Source organism: Grampus griseus, assembly GCF_964374135.1.
Source record: "Grampus griseus genome assembly, chromosome: 14".
Lineage (NCBI taxonomy): Eukaryota > Metazoa > Chordata > Mammalia > Artiodactyla > Delphinidae > Grampus > Grampus griseus.
The window spans coordinates 45,188,505-45,205,565 of record NC_139008.1 but is presented as its reverse complement, the minus strand read 5'-3'; the positions used below and the strand labels follow the sequence as shown (position 1 = coordinate 45,205,565).

The window sequence follows — 17,061 nt, the reverse complement described above, 5'->3', positions numbered from 1 at the left end:
CATGCTAGATTACAGCTTATTTCATCATACTGATGTATTATTATGCTACTAAGTCTTCCCCTTCCACATCAGCAGGGGGAGGAAAGAGCAAAGAGTCGGAGGAGCATCACTAACAAGGTCAAAGAGGGACGGTGTCAGCATAGCCCACGCTATCACTTAGCAAAGCAAACAACACTTGCTGGATTCTAGGCAGCGGCGCAGGCAGAGAAAAAAGATGACTCTTGCCCGCAAGAGCTCAGAAACTGCCAAAAGAGCAAACTGATGTAGAGATTATCAAAGTGAAGATGATACAAGTCTGGAAGTGAGCATGGGTGTCCTGGGAGGACAGAGGAAAGGGGCAGACACAGGTGGGGGAATTTCTGGGTTGAATGCTGAAAACTGGCCAAGAGGTTACCAGGGCGTCTGCAACGCCCAGGGTCTGCCTCATTCACAGAGAACCAGGAAGGCCCCGCTGCCTGAAGGCTGTGTGAGCTGGGCGGTAATGCTGGAAAGGTGACAGGGCCAGGTCTAGAAGAATAATTTCAGCAGGAGAACTTGCAGGGCTTTAGGCAGGAGAGGGACAACACAGGTGTAAGTTTTAGAAAGTACATCTGGCCACTGCACGGAGGTGGCACGCACAAAGTGCAGACAGTGGTCTTAAAAGCTTTAGCAATCCTCCTGCGGTGGTCCTGGGAGGGGACCCAAGGGCCTGACACAGGGGGTGGTGTGGCTGGGATTTGAGAGAGAGGACACAGAAATCTATAGGACCCGGCAGCTGAGTAAATGTGAGCAGGTGATGGAATGGCTGTGACCTTCATCAACATGGGGAACCCATAAGAAGAAGCATGTTTAAGGCAAAGATAAATATTTCAGTTTGAGACCTGTTGACTGGTTGCGTTTAAACTGTGTGTGGGGCACGGAAGTAGAATATCCAGTTGGCAGTTGGATGTTTGGGGCTTTAAAAGAGAAAACCAGAGTAACAGACTATAAAGACCCAGGAAGGTGTAATCGGCTGGTCCCCCAGAGTTGTCTCCTTCCCTCACTTCTTCTGGCCTTTTGACCTTCCCGCTGACCTTTGCTGGCCAACCTCCTGCACTCCTTAAGCTCCTCTCCTACTTTGCTTCTTAGCATTTACAACTATCTAACGTTTTTGTATATTTCCCTTAAGTTTTTCAATTGTCTTCTAGCGTGTAAACTCCACGAGGAAAAGGGATTGTTTTTGCCAACGTCCTCCCCCCATCGTCACTGCTGTATTCTCAGCCCCTAGGACACTGCCTGGCACTAGTAGGTGCTCAATAAACATTAATTGATTGAATACATGATGGAAAAACAATAACCGAAAGTTTTATGTCTTCTGGTTTCCTCAACTGCGATTTGGGGTGTTGCCTGGCTGGCCTCCTCGGCTTGTTTCCAAAAGAGGATGCTAGACCGAGACCTGTGAACAATGGTGCATCGCTCACAGAGATCACTAACGCCCCTGGGTTCATTCCCAGAGGCTCTAAACTTTTCCGAGATGCCCCCGGGGCGGCGGGGCAGCCCCAGCCAGCGTTCGCATCCCTACCCATCACACTTCCGAAGAGGCCCCACCACTCCGGACCCGCCCACCAGGCCCCACCCACTCAGCACAGACCACGCCCCTCAGGCGCCCTTAAGATGGCCCCTCCTCTGTTGGCCCCAGCCCCTCCTGCCTAGCCCCCGGTTTTGTCCCTGCAACGGAGGGTACCCACGTCGTCTTTGCCCCGCCCACTCTACCGCCTCTCCTCTTCGGCCCCGCCCCTGAGTTCGGCCCAGCGCCTGGTTCAGGCCCCGCCTCCTCTGGCCCCGCCCCTCGGCCCCGCCCCGGGCTCGGCGCTCCGCGTCCCGCGCCTGCAGCAGCCTCGGCGCCTGAAGGCCGGGAGGAGCGCGGCGCGGGGCCCTCCAGACACAAAGAACGCCTGCAGGACGCTGGTGGAAGAAGAGCGCCCGCCCGCCCCCTTGGCCTGTACGCGCGCAGGCGGAACCGGAGACGCCCCCACGCCCAGGTGAGCCGGCCGCGGGGCGTGATCGTGCATCAGGGGGCGCACAAGCGTGGGTTGGTAGGGACCAAGTGCCAGGGGCCCGCGCCTCGCTCCGCCTCCGGGCCTGGGGGCCCCTCGGGAAGTCCGGCGGGACCCCGCTTCTCCTGAGACCCTGGAGCGTGGGGCGAGTCCGGTAGAGCCAGGCCCTCCGGCGGGCCGCGTCTAGTTTGGCGCTCCGGGACCTTGGCTCAGGTGGCCGGCGGGCGATCGGCTGGGGTCGCGGGGCTGCCGGGCCCGTACTCTGGGCGGCTGCTGGCGTCCAGTTGCTGCACGGGGTGAGCTCTGAATAACATCCCCCCACTATGCCGAAGCTGTAGGACCTACCTGCTAGTTTTGGTGTATCAGGAGTTTGCACATGGAAAAATTGTTAGAAATAGGGACTCACGCTCTGGGGCGGAAAAGTCTGCTGCGAGTTTTGTCTGTCGTGAGTTGTTTGCAGAAGCGCAGCTTTCCTCCCGCCAGTGCGCTTAGTCGCAGAACCCATAAATCGTGCTGATTACTGGGAGCTCCGCGTAGGGAGCTCCGTGTATTTGCACAGGATGGAAGTGAAGAAGGTCGCTGGGTTCCCTTCTGCAACTGGAGACTTAGGCCACGCTGTGGAACAGGGAGGGGTCGGGGCAAGAACTGTGGAGCTGGAGCGCCGGGAGGGTCGAGTGACGCTCGCGCTCCCACCGCCAACACCGTCGATAGGACGGAGCGACTCTTGAGTGACGGTGAGCTGCTCCTTAGAGGCAGCTGCTGTGATTTCCAGGTTTTCCACATCGGACTTAGGATACTTTTAAAACCAGAAAATTAAAAAAAAAAACGATAGTTAAAACTGGTCGGTTAAACAGAAGGCTAAGTCAGCAGCCTCTCAGTTTTATGAACCGAGTGCAGGAGTAAGTGTATATTAAAAAAAGCTAAGGCGGTTAGGGAAGCGGCTACCACCGCGCTGTCCCTTTTCTGTTTGATTTACACATCATCCATAGTGGTTTAAGCTATTACAGATTGAACTGGTCTATATGGCAAATAACAAATATACAGCTCAGGTTCAATAAAAAATAGAGGATAATCGTTTCTGCAGAATGGTAAAATAACAAATGGTAAAATAACAAGCCATCTCCAAAGAACCTGAACTTCAGATAACGTTACATCATCAAATTAGAAAGAGAACATTTTATGGAAAAGTTAGGGTTTTAACATTTTTTCAATTGAGGAGTTTATGTTTTTATTTTGGCCATGCCGCGGGGCTTGTCGGGATCTTAGTTCCCTGACCAGGGATCGAACATGTGCCCCCTGCAATGGAAGCGCAGAGTCCTAACCACTGGACCGCCAGGGAGTTCCCTTCAACTGAGGAGTTTATATAAACTTTGATGGAAAGCTGTTTTTCTCTAGCTCATGTTTACCCCAGACATAGCGGTTTGCAGGGCTGCTCGGAGGTGGGCGAGCTGTGCCGTTGCTGATGCCATGCTGTGAATCCCTTAACATTAGTGCGTCTTGGGTTCTGTGTCCTTAGCCCTTGTGAACATCTGGTGGTAAGAAATAGAGTAACAAAAGAGTTGCAAAGTTCTAACTGTAAGTATTCAGGGTGTTCAGATCCTGCCCCTTTATTATGAGTAGCTTTAGGTGCTGGTTACTGGATAGTTCATTTCGTGTTTTTTTGGAAGATGACACACATGGCGTTTGGGACTTGGGGCATGTGAGAGAGCCCTCTGACCACATTCTTTTCACCTTGGACGCTGAGCTTTGGATCTTGCCACAAACAGGCGGTTGCTACACATCTCTCTCCTTCCCTGACTCAAGACAGATCTAGAAGAAACAGTGTCTGGCGTGGCCTTGAAGTGGACGTTTCAGAGGGGGAGTCAGGGCTGTGGTGTGGCTCCTGACTGGAAGGAGTAGTGCCTTCCGGCCTGGAAGGGTGTTTCCAGTGCTGTGGCCACTTTGCTCTCCGATTCCGTGGTCATTCCCTAAAAAGTTGAGTAGCAGTGGCTGTAACTGGACTTTAGATTTGGGCTTAGCTTAGTCCTTGGCTTCAAGTACGAATTAGGAATTCAGGCTCAAGGCCAGCAGTTTGGTTAATCACAAGCAGGAGGCCAAAACTTTGGGTCAGACCCTACCTGGAGCTATTTGGAGGGAGGTGACAGCAGAAGGCTTTCCTTCCCCCATCCTTGAGGTAACCTTGAGCCCCTGGCGAGACCTCTCTACCGAAGGATCCTGACTGTCGCCATCTTTTGGTTTGTGAACCGTGGGACAAAGGAGTCCTTTGGAGCATTCTGTGTTTTTAACCTCTTGATGGAAGTTGGAGTTTGCATCTGCTGCTGGTGGGTGCACTTTTCTGTCTCTCTCGACCCTGGATTGTCCTTCCTTAGACTTCAAGGGATGATGCCTTTTCATTTCTCAAGACTGGTGCATAGTCTCAAATGAACCAAAGCCCTGAAGGTGCTGGCACATACCAGCTTTTGTGTGTTGACAGTTATTTTGTATTTCATGAGAGGAAACTGGCAAATCCTTGTGATGTGACACATGCTCTTATCACCCAGTTACCTTGTTTGGGGATCTGCTTTGCTTAATAAGTTAAGATTTTGGTATGTTGGAGTTTCTCAAAATGGTCATCATTTACTGTGATTGTTAAAGATCTGAAGGGAAATCAGTCTTCACAATCTCTAGGTTTTTAAGTTTCCAGTGAAGAATGTTACATTTGTAGGTATACATCAGTTATGTTTTTAGCTGCCTGTGATAAACAGCCTGACTCAGTCTTGGCTTAAACAAATAGAGGTCCCAAGAGGAAAGTACAGGCTTCAGGATGGGTTGTTCCAGGGGCTGAAGCAGCCTCTGGGGCCAGGTTGCCCCTCTTCATCACAGTGTCATGTTGGTGGTGGCTGTCTCCCTCACATCAGGAGGGAGAGGGAGTTTGGCTTTCATGGCTCGCTTTAAGAATGAGGAGTGGGGACTTCCCTGGTGGTCCAATGGGTAAGATTCTGCGCTTCCAATGCAGGGGGCCCGGGTTCGATCCCTGGTCGGGGAACTAGATCCTGCATGTATGCTGCAACTAAGAGTCCACATGCCGCAATGAAGATCCCGTATGCCACAACTAAAACCCGGCGCAGCGTAAATAAATAAAAATAAAATAAAATAAAAAGAATGAGGAGTAAAACGCCAGTTGGCCTCCGGGCCATTTGAACCGGTCACTGGCTGGGAGAGGACCCCCTCCCCAATCTGCGTCAGGTCCCCCCACTTCCCTGCCGCTACTCCCTGGGAGCGGGGTGTGTGGGGACTGCGGGGGACAGGCTTTGGGTGCCTGGTCACCGGAGGGCTTGTGTGGCTCGCCACACAGGTGGCATGTCCCCAGTACCTGAGCTCGTGCACTGGCCAAGCTACTGTCGGAAGTGGAGCCCCGTCTCTCGATCTGTGTTTAAATTTTGGCCGAGCACACGGTGTGCCAGGCTCTGTTCTCAGTGCTTTGGGTAAATTTCTTTGGGAGGTGCTCACAGCAAGCAGTCGGCTGAGCTGGGCCGTGCTGTCATTCCCATCTCGAAGACTGTACCTCACTGCCTCAGTGACAGCATCATTTCTTTACATTAGAAAGAAAATGAGGAGTTTTCAGTGTTGATACAAACCTGTGACTTGCATGATCTATCTAGACACGTGAAGTGCAGGGCAAGAGAGGAACCGTCCACCCAAATTCTGCCTGTGGGCAAGAGTGTGGATGGCTTAATAAGTTGGGCTTTGCCTCCTGTGGGCCTCGTGACTGTGTGTGCCCTCGGAAGTAACAACGACAACTAACAACAACAAAAGAGTCTGATGCTGGGGTCGGGCTGAGCCTCTGCCAGCCCCCCCCGCGGAGGGCAGTGGACTGGTCCTGCCAGGGCAGATCTGTCGGAGCGCGGTTCACACGGGGCCGTGGGGTCGCTCTCAGGGTTACAAGACGGCATGAACATAAGAGCCAACATCAAGTAATGTAATGAAACATTCACAGACTTGGAGTTTAGTTTCAGGGCACAGGAATTTTGTAAATGGTTGTAAATTCTTTCAAAACCAACAAGGCAGTCTGCTCAGTGGAGAGTTTGACAAGCAGGCTGTCACACCCCAGGGAGAGCTCACCGGATCTAGAGTATGTCCACCTGCCCTGCACTTGGGTGGTTCGAGGAGGGAGGTGCTGGCACTGCCCGTCCACATGGCCTCCTGGCTTCCGGCTGCCTTCATGGAAGTGGACAAAACCAGGCAAAAGTAGGCAGAATCATCAGTTGTGCAGCTGGGGAGGGACGACCGAGCTTTGGACAGACGAGACTCTTCCCTTCACACTGGGGAATGTGTGACTCCGTGATAACAGGGAGGGCGGTGCCTTCTGTCCCAGGGGGGTGATTCTTCTGTGCTGACTGCAGCCCCACCGGTTAGCTCCCTGGGCCCAGGTGACCGATTCTGTGGTCTGGCTCCAGTGAAGTCACCGCTCTCCGAGGATCTAGACGAAGAAAGTGACAGGGCGAGTTTGCCCCCTGACTGGGCCAGAAACATGAATGCCCAATTTCTAAACCTCATAATCTACATTAATGGCCTGTTCTCGCTGCTGGTAGCACTCCTCAGAAAACCTCTTCAAATAGGATGTTTGCAGGGTCCTGTGTAATTCAGACTTAGCCGGCCCTGCTCTGTAGCAAAGGAGTTAAAAAAATAGCTGATAGTTCATGCAGCAATGTGGCTTTAAAATTAAGCAGTTCTTGATACATTTTAAATTCTTTTTGAATTTTCATTATTCCAAATTGTACAAATAAAATAAGACTTTGACTGCCCTGCTGTGGACGCCCCTTAACTAAGCAATCAACGTTAAGGTCCCAGTTAACCTCCTGATAAGAGGTACAGAGAGGGCTTCCCTGGTGGCGCAGTGGTTGAGAGTCCACCTGCCGATGCAGGGCATACAGGTTCGTGCCCCGGTCCGGGAAGATCCCACATGCCGCGGAGCGGCTGGGCCCATGAGCCATGGCCGCTGAGCCTGTGTGTCTGGAGCCTTGTGCTCCGCAACAAGAGAGGCCACAACAGTGAGAGACCCGCGTACCGCAAAAAAAAAAAAAAAAAAGAGGTACAGAGAAGGACACCACCTTGCCTGGGGTATTCCCGCCGTAACCTGAATCTCACTGTGCGGAGACCTGAGACAAACTACATTTGAGCCACATTCTATAAAGTAAGTGGCCTCTGTACTCTTCAAAACTTTCATGGTTTCAGGGTCAAGAAACACAAAGAAAGACTGAAGAACTATTCCAATTGAAAAAGTGCTAAAGGGATCTGACAACCGTATACAGTGCTTTTTTTTCTTTTTCTTTTTGGGTGCACCGTGCGGCATGTGGGATCTTTGTTCCCCCATCAGAGATTGAACCCACACCCCCTGAATTGGAAGCACAGAGTCTTAACCACTGGACTGCCAAGGAAGTCCTGTATACAGTGTTTCACCATAGACTGGATTTGGGGGTGGGAGTGACTATAAAGGACATTATTGGGACAGTGGACAAAATGTGAGTGTAAAGGTAGATTGGCCAGTAGTATGTTAGCAATGTCACATTTCCCGAGTTTGATCCTCATGCTCTGACCATGTCCTTGAGTCTGTAAATACATATGGAAGTCTTTAGGGATAAGAGGGCACAAAGTCTGAAACTCAATGGGGGAAGGAGAGAGAGGGTGGGAAAGAAAATGATCACGTGGACATGATAAATGGGGCAAAGTGAAAACAATTAATTGGTGAAGCTAGCGGGGTAAAGAGTATTCAAGAATTCTTTGTACTGTTTTTGCAACTTCTCTATACATTTGAAATGATATCAGAATAAAAAGTTACAAAGACAAGTGTCCACCCTGGATTCACTGCAGTCTAAATACCTTCCACCAATAAAAGTTTGTGGTATTTCATCTTTTCTTTTTTTTTTTAAGTCTTTATTGAATCTGTTACAATATTGCCTCTGTTTTTATGTTTTGGTCTCCTGGCTGGGATGCACGTGAGATCTTAGCTCCCCGACCAGGGAATGAACCCACACCCCCTGCGTTGGAAGGCGAAGTTTTAAACTGCACCACCAGGGAAGTCCCATATTTCATCTTTTCTAAGATGCATTTTTTTCATCTTATAACATCTCTGAATTTGGGGTGCATCTTATAATCAATGCTTTCTTAGAATTCATTGTGTCAGGTTTTGACATCAGTTTTTCTTTCTTAGTGATTTGTCTTAGAATCAGTGGCATCGTGGATTTGATGAAATATGGTATTCTCTCTGGCTTTGTCTGAGAAGTGGGAAAAAGAAGACAGTGCTTCGAGTAGCTTCATGTGTAAAGTTTTTTCAGTCTCTCAGCTCGCGTCTTTGTTCCAGGCCAGATATCTGGCTACATTTGCTCATTTCCACCTCTGTGCCTGCTAGATATTTCAAACTCAACACATTCCAGGCTGGATTTCTGTCTTCACCTCCACCACCCCGAAGTGCTCTTCCTCTGGGTTCCCTATCTCAGGGAGTATAAACCTGATTTTTAACCAGAGTTGGCTCCTGAACGGCCCCATGGGAGGAGCACAGGGACCTGTCAGTGCTTATGGAGATGGGGTGTGTGTGTTCCAGTCTCACCTGGAACAGAGGCTGCTTTTTTTTTTTTTTTCTTTTTTGGCTGTGTTGGGTCTTCCTGTGTGTGGGCTTTCTCTAGCTGCGTTGAGCGGGGGCTACTCTTCGTTGCGGTGCCCGGGCTTCTCATTGCTGTGGCTTCTCTCGTTGCAGAGCACGGGCTCTAGGCGCGCGGGCTTCAGTAGTTGTGGCACGTGGGCTCTAGAGCACAGGCCCAGTAGTTGTGGCACGCGGGCTTAGTTGCTCCATGGCATGTGGGATCTTTCTGGACCAGGGATCGAACCCGTGGCCCCTGAATTGACAGGTGGATTCTTCACCACTGCGCCACCAGGGAAGTCCTAGACTGCCTATTTCTTGAAGTGTCTTTGGGCTCCAAACGTCTGTGCCTCATTTCCCCATTTGTCAAATGAGGATATTTTCCCCAAGTCTGTCAAGATAATGTACGAGGCAAGTTAAGTTACCGTAAAACTCTGAAATTCTGTGACTTAAAATATGAGAGCATTTTAGGAAGACTTTAAATTAGAATCAGTCAAGTGGCCAGTTCCCCCTAGGTAGACCCTGCTCTGAGCTCCTGCACGTGTATGGCCGACGCTGCTGCTCACTGACTCCTAGCAATTCCTCCCAGGTTTCTTTCCGGTACCGTGTTCAGTTCATGGGTGAGTCGGGTGGGGCTGGTTGTACACCGGATGCTGGCAGCCTCCATCAGGAGCAGGTGCGTTTTATAAACTGGCCGTGCCTGGTGCTTCTGGGCTCATCTCCACGCCAGGGCCACTGTGAGTGTGGTTGGAACTACTGTAGCACCACATTGTCTCACTAGTTCTTGAACCCCTGTGTGTCAGATGTGGGAATGGCTCTATCTGAGTCTTTGTAGTGCCATTTGACTTGGGAAACTTTGAATCAGCCCAGGATGGTAACATTTTCCTTTATTTTGTTTGGCATAGCAACTGCAGTAGCAAAATACTGTGATTTCCCCGTGGCCTAGTTTCTCTGCTACCACGTTTCATTTGCATTTTGGGTGATTACTTCTTGGTGATTCTGAATCTGCTTTGGGGACCACTGAGTTGTTGGTGTTGACAGTGACCTTCACAGCAGGCTCATTCTTTAGAAGGAGAAACCCAGGGTATTCAGGCCACTGCTGGATTCTGTGGACTTTTAAATATGTGTAGAGAACAAACAAGATCGACAGTTTTGTGTGATGTGCCTTTAGGCTCCTAACTTCATGGCTGGAATTTAAGATAAGAAAGGTAGGATAACGGTGAGCAGGGGGTAATTTGTGTGCAGGGTTTTCTGAATTGATTTTGCAGGACGTGTTACTTTATTCTCTTGTTTTCTTTATTATCAACACAACACAAGAAAGGTTCTGGCACAGAGAAAGTTTCCTAACAGATGAATAGAAATGGACTGGGGCATGGAATGTTTGGTTGAAGTACTGCTTTTTAATTTGGGAGACTATCCAAGTTAATGTTCTCTCCTTATAGTTAGGTTTCCTAAGACAAAATTCTTGCATAACATTAGGACTTTCTAGTTTGGTTTAGAGCTAGAAGAGACATTTTCCTATCCTGGGTTTCAGATTCCTGCACTTATTCATGGAAAAACTTTTTTTTTTTTTTTTTTTACTATTCAAAACTGCTTTGTGGATTTGCATGTTATTAGTAGGCATGAGGTAGTATGTTAAGGTTGGTAGCTCTAACTGTGTGGTTAGACCTCAGTGTGTGTTCACTTACTAGCTCTGTGACTTTGGGCAAATTACCTAACCTCTCTGCACCTCATTTTCCTTGCTTTTAATAGAAAGTTGATAATAGTGCCTCCCTCACAAAGCTAAATTCCTCAGTGTTTAGGAATGTGCCCATTACAGGGTGAGTGCTTAAGAAATACTAGTTTTATATTGTCACAAGATTATTTAGCAAAAGCAAGCATCCTATGGAGGTGTCAAAGGTCGAGACATATATCCAGTGGTTCTGACTGTCCACAGAAAGTAGACTCCAGGGCTTGCACAGCTGGGAGTGGGGCATTGAGAAAAACTCCTAGAGCCCTTTTAATTTTTCTCTCTCAACCTTTAAGGTCACTTGACTGAAATAAAAATAAATTGCAACAATTATCCCACAAAAAGAAACTACTCAGAATGGCGAACAAAATATACAAACATTTCAAAAATTGATAAACACGGGTAACTTAAAGGAAAAGAATATATTCACCAAGACGTTATCATTACCCGGCAGGTTCTGTCCTCATTTCCTCCAGTGTGGATGAATGTATTGTGTGGAGTTGAAATGTGTGCTAGACTTCTGTTTTTTTCTGCTAATTTCTGTAGTGTTTTATTTTTAATCTATTTTGGCTGCCCCAGTCTTAGTTGCGCGGCACACAGGATCTTCGTTGCGGCCTGTGGGATCTTTAGTTACAGCATGTGGGATCTTTAGTTTCAGCATGTGGACTCAGTTGCGGTATGCATGCAGGATCTAGTTCCCTGACCAGGGATCTAACCCAGGCCACCTGCGTTGGGAGCGTGGAGTGTTACCCACTGGGCCTCCAGGGAAGTCCCTGTAGTTTTGTAAAAGATGAGCTTTGTGTGTTCATGCAGTTTGCAAGTCTGTCCATTTTCACTGCTGTTGAAAACATTCACCTGGTATGCTGAGCTATTCCCTCTGGTTAGGCTTCTTGTTTTTTCTGAGCAGTTAGGGACTTTCAGATAGCATTCAATGAAAAATTTCAGGCTTCCTATTTTCTCTCTCTTTGGACATGAAAGCACACCCCTCGCCTCTTTCCTCCAGCCCCGTCACTGCTCCTTTATGTGACTGGTGGGATGAGTGTGCAGTGGGGTCTCTGACCAGAACATCCTCAATAGCTCCTCCCTGCGAGGAGTGTGGGAGAGTCAGCCCTTGACCCCACAGGGCCGGGCAGGTGGAGTCAGCTCACATGCACCCTGTGGTGGAAACCTCTTGCTTGTGTTGTTTTAATTTGGTTTCTTTAGTGATTAGCAAGATTGTGCCTATTAAAGGTTTGCTTATTTTTGATAAAGAAAAGCAAGATCATGCAGGACTCAGCCTGTGTTCTTGGGTATCTTGACAGCATTGTTCTCGCAGGTGTGGGACCCTGAAGCCAGCAGGTGCCCCTTGCGCTGACCTTCTGGTCTGTTCTCTGACTAATGCGTGAACAAGGAGCCTTCACAGTAACATCCACTCACCTCAAAGTTTGGATCTCAAATATTTTGGAAAAGAAAAAAAAGTTAGTGTTTATGTTAATTCTCTTCTGGAATTTCTAGCTGCGATAGAGAATCAAATGCTCCAGCTGGCTTGATGATAAAGCTCTAGGTGGTTCTGTGACCACTAATAACATTTCTCTAATGATAAGGGTCATGGGGCTCACAGCCTTGGGTGTGAGTTGTCCATCCCATTTGGGAAAGTCTCTGCTCTGCCCGCCTTCCTGCTGGCTCCAGCGCGCCCTCGCCTCTCACTTCAAGCAGAGAAATGTAGGTTACTCGTTTGTCTCTCAGAATGCATCTGTACCCACATCTCTCCTCCACAGTGGCCTCCAGGGAGAAGGTGACCTGACCACCTCCATTTACTGGGGCTGGTCCTGTTCCCAGGGTTTGAGACTGGGTGAGGGATGAGAGGGAATTGCAGCTTCACATTCCACACCTTTGCTGCTCAAACGGGAGTGAGGTTGAAACCCGCTGGGAAGTTAATAACAGACCCTCAGAGGAAAACGGAAGTGATTTTGTTTGGTCAAGCTAGCTATACGAGCCTTAGCGTTTGTAAGCCTGCAGCAGGATAATTTATTGAAATTCGATATGTGTTTTAGGGACTTCCCTGGCGGTCCAGTGATTAAGACTCCGCACTTCTGCTGCAGGGGGTGTGGGTTCGATCCCTGGTGGTCGGGGAACTAAGATCCTGCATGCCGTGTGGCCAAAACAAACAAACAAAAAACCCACAATATGTGTTTTATCTGTTTTTCCCATTCCAAGATGGTACCAGACCTTGGTGTTCCCTTGCTTCCAGGGCTCTTATGTTACAGGGCTGAAGGCAGAAGTTTCTGGAAAATGACCTCTCTCTCCCTTTAAAAAAATAATTGCTTACACAAAAATTGACTTATATGTGCATGCGTGTGTATAGTTCCAAGAGTTTTAACACATGCAGATTTGTGTAACTGTCACCACTATGAGAACACAACAGTTGCATCACCAAAAACACGTGCTGCCCTTGGGTAGTCCTAACCCTGCCCGTGTTTGCTGACCCCATAGTCTTGCCTTTTCCAAAATGTCACATAAATGAAATCTTACAGCACGTGGCCTTTCTAAGCTGGCTGTTTCTCTCAGCGTCGGTGTGGCTGCTTGTCCTTTCACCAAGAGCAGCGTTCAGGTGAGGGTTACCACACCCGGTCCATCCATTCACCTGATGCAGGACGTTAGGATAGTCTCCACTTTTTGACAGTTACGAATGCAACTATTGTAAACATTTGCATTTGTAAACATTTCATTTTCCTAGGGTCAATACTGAGGTGTGGGATTGCTGGGTCCCATGGTAAATCTTTGTTTAATTTCATAAGAAACTGCTTTCCCAGAGTGGCTGCACATTTTGCATTTTCAGCACCAATGTGTGAGTTTCATTTGCTGTCCTTGCCAGCTCTGGGTATTGGAATTTCTTAAACATTTTAATTTTAGCCATTCTAATAGGTGTGTGTGGTGGTATCTCATGGTAGTTTAATTTGAATTTCCCTATTGGGGAAAGATGTTGAGCATCTTTTCTTTTCTGTTTTTTGAAAAATTTTTTTCGCTGCACCTTGTGGTGCAGATCCCCCGCATGTGGGATCTTAGTTCCCCGACCAGGGATCGAACCCATGCCCCCTGTAGTGGAAGCAAGGAGTCTTGACCATTGGACCACCAGGGAAGTCCCTTGAGCATCTTTTCATGTGCTTATCTGCCATCCATGTGTCTCCTTTGGCAGTGTGTCCATTCCAGTGCCTTGCAAGTTTTTCTTAAGGGTTGTATTCTAAATGTTCAGTTTTAATAGGGTTTTTTTTGTTTTTTTTTCTGACCTTGCCGTGCGGCTTGCAGGATCTTAGTTCCTCACCAGGGATCGAACTTGACAGTGAAAGTGCCAAGTTCTAACCACTGGACTGCCTGGGAATTCCCCTTAATAGTTCTTTTTATATTATTTATGCTAGTCCTTTGTTGAATATGTAATTTGCAGAGATTTTCTCCCAGTCTGTGGCTTGCCTTTTCATTATCTGAGCAGTACCTTTAACATCAAAAAGTTTTAATTCTGCTGAAATCCAATTTATCGATGTCTTAAATGGATTTTACTTTTTGTGTCCTTTTTAAGAACTCATCTAACTCCAAGTGATAAAGATTTCCTCCCAAGTTTTCTTCTGAAAGTGTTGTACTATTATGTTTTATGTATAGATTAATTATAAACTTTGAGTTAATTTTTGTATAAGGTGTGAGGTTTTCGTTGTTTCTTTTTCCTGCATATGGATGTTCCATTGTTCCAACAGAGTTTGCTGCAAACACTATTCTTACTCTATCAAATATATATATATATATATATATTTGTTTTTAGGTGTTTTTTGTTTTTTTTTTTGCAGTACGCAGGCCTCTCACTGTTGTGGCCTCTCCCGTTGCGGAGCACAGGCTCCGGATGCGCAGGCTCAGCGGCCATGGCTCATGGGCCCAGCCGCTCCGCGGCATGTGGGATCTTCCCGGACCGGGGCACGAACCCACGTTCCCTGCATCGGCAGGCGGACTCACAACCACTGCGCCACCAGGGAAGCCCCTGTAATGTCCCTCTTTATCCCTGATAATTTTCCTTGTTCTGAGTCTGCTTTGTCTGAGATCCACATAGCTACTCCAGCTTTCTTTTGATTAGTGTTAGCATGGTAAATCTTTCTCTATCCCTTTACTTTTTTTTTTAATAAATTTATTTTTGGCTGTGCTGGGTCTTTGTTGCTGCTCACGGGCTTTCTGTAGTTGCGGAGAGCGGGGGCCACTCTGTGACGGTGCACGGTCTTCTCATTGTGGTGGCTTCTCTTGTTGTGGAGCATGGGCTCTAGGTGCTTGGGTTTCAGTAGTTGTGGCACACGGACTCAGTAGTTGTGGTGCATGGGCTTAGTTGCACCGCAGCATGTGGGATCTTTCCGGACCAGGGATCGAACCCACGTCCCCTGCATTGGCAGGTGGATTCTTAACCACTTCGCTACCAGGGAAGTCCCTATCCCTTTACTTTCAATCTATGTGTGTCTTTATATTTAAAATGGGTTTCTTGTAGACTGCATATGGTTGGGTCTTGTTTTTTTATCCACTCTAACAGGCTCTGTCTTCTTTTTAAAATTTATTTATTTATTTATTTATTTTGGCTGCGTTGGGTCTTCATTGCTGCATGCAGGCTTTTTCTAGTTGTGGCGAACAGGGGCTACTCTTTGTTGCAGTGTGCGGGGTTCTCATGTGGTGGCTTCTCTTGTTGCGGAGCATGGGCTCCAGGAACACAGGCTTCAGTAGTTGTGGCGTGCAGCCTCAGTAGTTGTGACTCGCGGGCTCTAGAGCGCAGGCTCAGTAGTTGTGGCACACAGGCTTACTTGCTCCACAGCATGTGGGATCTTCCCAGACCAAGGCTCCAGCCCGTGTCTCCTGCATTGGCAGGCAGATTCTTAACCACTGCACCACCAGGGAAGCCCCCAGGCTCTGTCTTTTGATTGGTGTATTCAGACCATTCACACTGAAAGTGATTATTGATATAGTTGGATTAATATCTACTATATTTGTAACTGTTTTCCATTCATTGCACCATTCTTTGTTTCCTTTTTAAAATATATTCCCCTTTTTTCCTGTCTTCTCTGGCTTTAATTGAGCATTTTATATGATTTCATTTTCCCTCTTCTCTTAGCATATCAATTCTTCTTTTGAAAAAGAATTTTAATGGTTGCCCTGGAGTTTGTAATGTACATTTGCAACTAATCTATGTCCAATTTTTTTTTAATAATTATTTACTTATTTATTTGGCTGCGTTGGGTCTTAGTTGGGGCACGCAGGATCGTCATTGCCGCATGCGGGCTCTTCTTTGTGGCACGTGGTTGCGGCATGCAGGATCTTTAGTTGCAGCCTGTGGGATCTTTAGTTATGACATTTGAATTCTTAGTTGCAGCATGTGGGATCTAGTTCCCTGACCAGAGATCGAATCCGGGCCCCCTGCATTGGGAGCACATAGTTTTAGCCACTGGACTACCAGGAAAGTCCCTATGTACCCTTTCAAATAACTCTGTACCACTTTACAGATAGTGCAGGTACCTCATAACAGAGTATTCCCGAGTCCTCCTTCCCGTTCCTCATAACATTGCAGTCATTCATTCCACGTATCCATAAGCTATGATTACCCAGCACATTGTTGCTATTTTTATTTTGAACAGTTATCTATTAAGTCAATAAGAAAAATGAGCGAATTCCCTGGCAGCCTGGTGGTTAGGACTCCGTGCTTTCACTGCCGAGGGTGCAGGTTCAATCCCTGGTTGGGGAGCTAAGATCCCGCAAGCCATGCAGTGTGGCCAAAAAAAAAAAAGAAAAAGAAAAGTGAAACACTTTATTTCACCTTCATTTATTCTTTCTCTTATGCTTTCCCTTTTTAAATGTTGATCTGAGTTTCTGACCTATATATATTTTCCTTTTCTCGGAAGAACTTTTAACGGTTTTTGCAAGGCAGGTCTCCTGGCAATGCATTCCTTCAGTTTTTGTTTGTCTGAGAAAGTCTTTATTTCTTCTTCACTTTTGAAGGATAATTTCTCTGGATATACAACTATAGGTTGGTGATTTATTCGTTCAATGCTTCAGATGTATTACTCCATTCTCTTGCTCATGGCTTCTGAGAAGTCGGATGTAATTCTTTACTCCTCTACAGGTGAGATTTTTTTTCCCCTCTGGCTTCTTTGAGGATTTGTCTTTGGTTTTCTGCAGTTTGAATATGATATCCCTAGGTGTAGTTTTTTGGATATTTATCCTTGTTGGTGTTCTCCAAACTTCCTGGATGTGTACTTTGGGATCTATCATTAATTTTGGAAAATTCTCAGCCATTATTACTTCAAATGTTTCTTCTGCTCATTTCTGTGTTTCTTCTCCTTCTCATTGTTTAAAAAAAATTATTTTTATTTTTTTATAAATTTATTTATTTATTTTTGGCTGCATTGGGTCTTCGTTGCTGCACGTGGGCTTTCTCTAGTTGCGGTGAGCGGGGGCTACTCTTTCATTGTGGTGTGCAGGCTTCTCATTGCAGTGGCTTCTCTTGTTGCGGAGCACGGGCTCTAGGCATGCGGGCTTCAGTAGTTGTGGCATGCGGGCTCAGTAGTTGTGGCTCACGGGCTCTAGAGCGCAGGCTCAGTAGTTGTGGCGCATGGGCTTAGTTGCTCCGCGGCATGTGGGTTCTTCCCAGACCAGGGCTTGAACGCGTGTGCCCTGCTTTGGCAGGCATATTCTTAACCATTGCGCCT

At 47.4% G+C, this 17,061-nt stretch overlaps 1 protein-coding gene across 1 annotated transcript in view; it reads left to right on the top strand.

Moving 5' to 3' along the window:
• Positions 1 to 1,904: 1,904 nt before the first annotated feature.
• The window catches only part of NINL (ninein like), a 106,416-nt gene continuing 91,259 nt past the window's right edge, over positions 1,905 to 17,061 (top strand). Inside the window, exon 1 of the mRNA XM_082670711.1 lies at positions 1,905 to 2,000. The gene's annotated coding sequence lies outside the window, so the exon portion shown is untranslated. The remainder of the gene's footprint in view (positions 2,001 to 17,061) is intronic.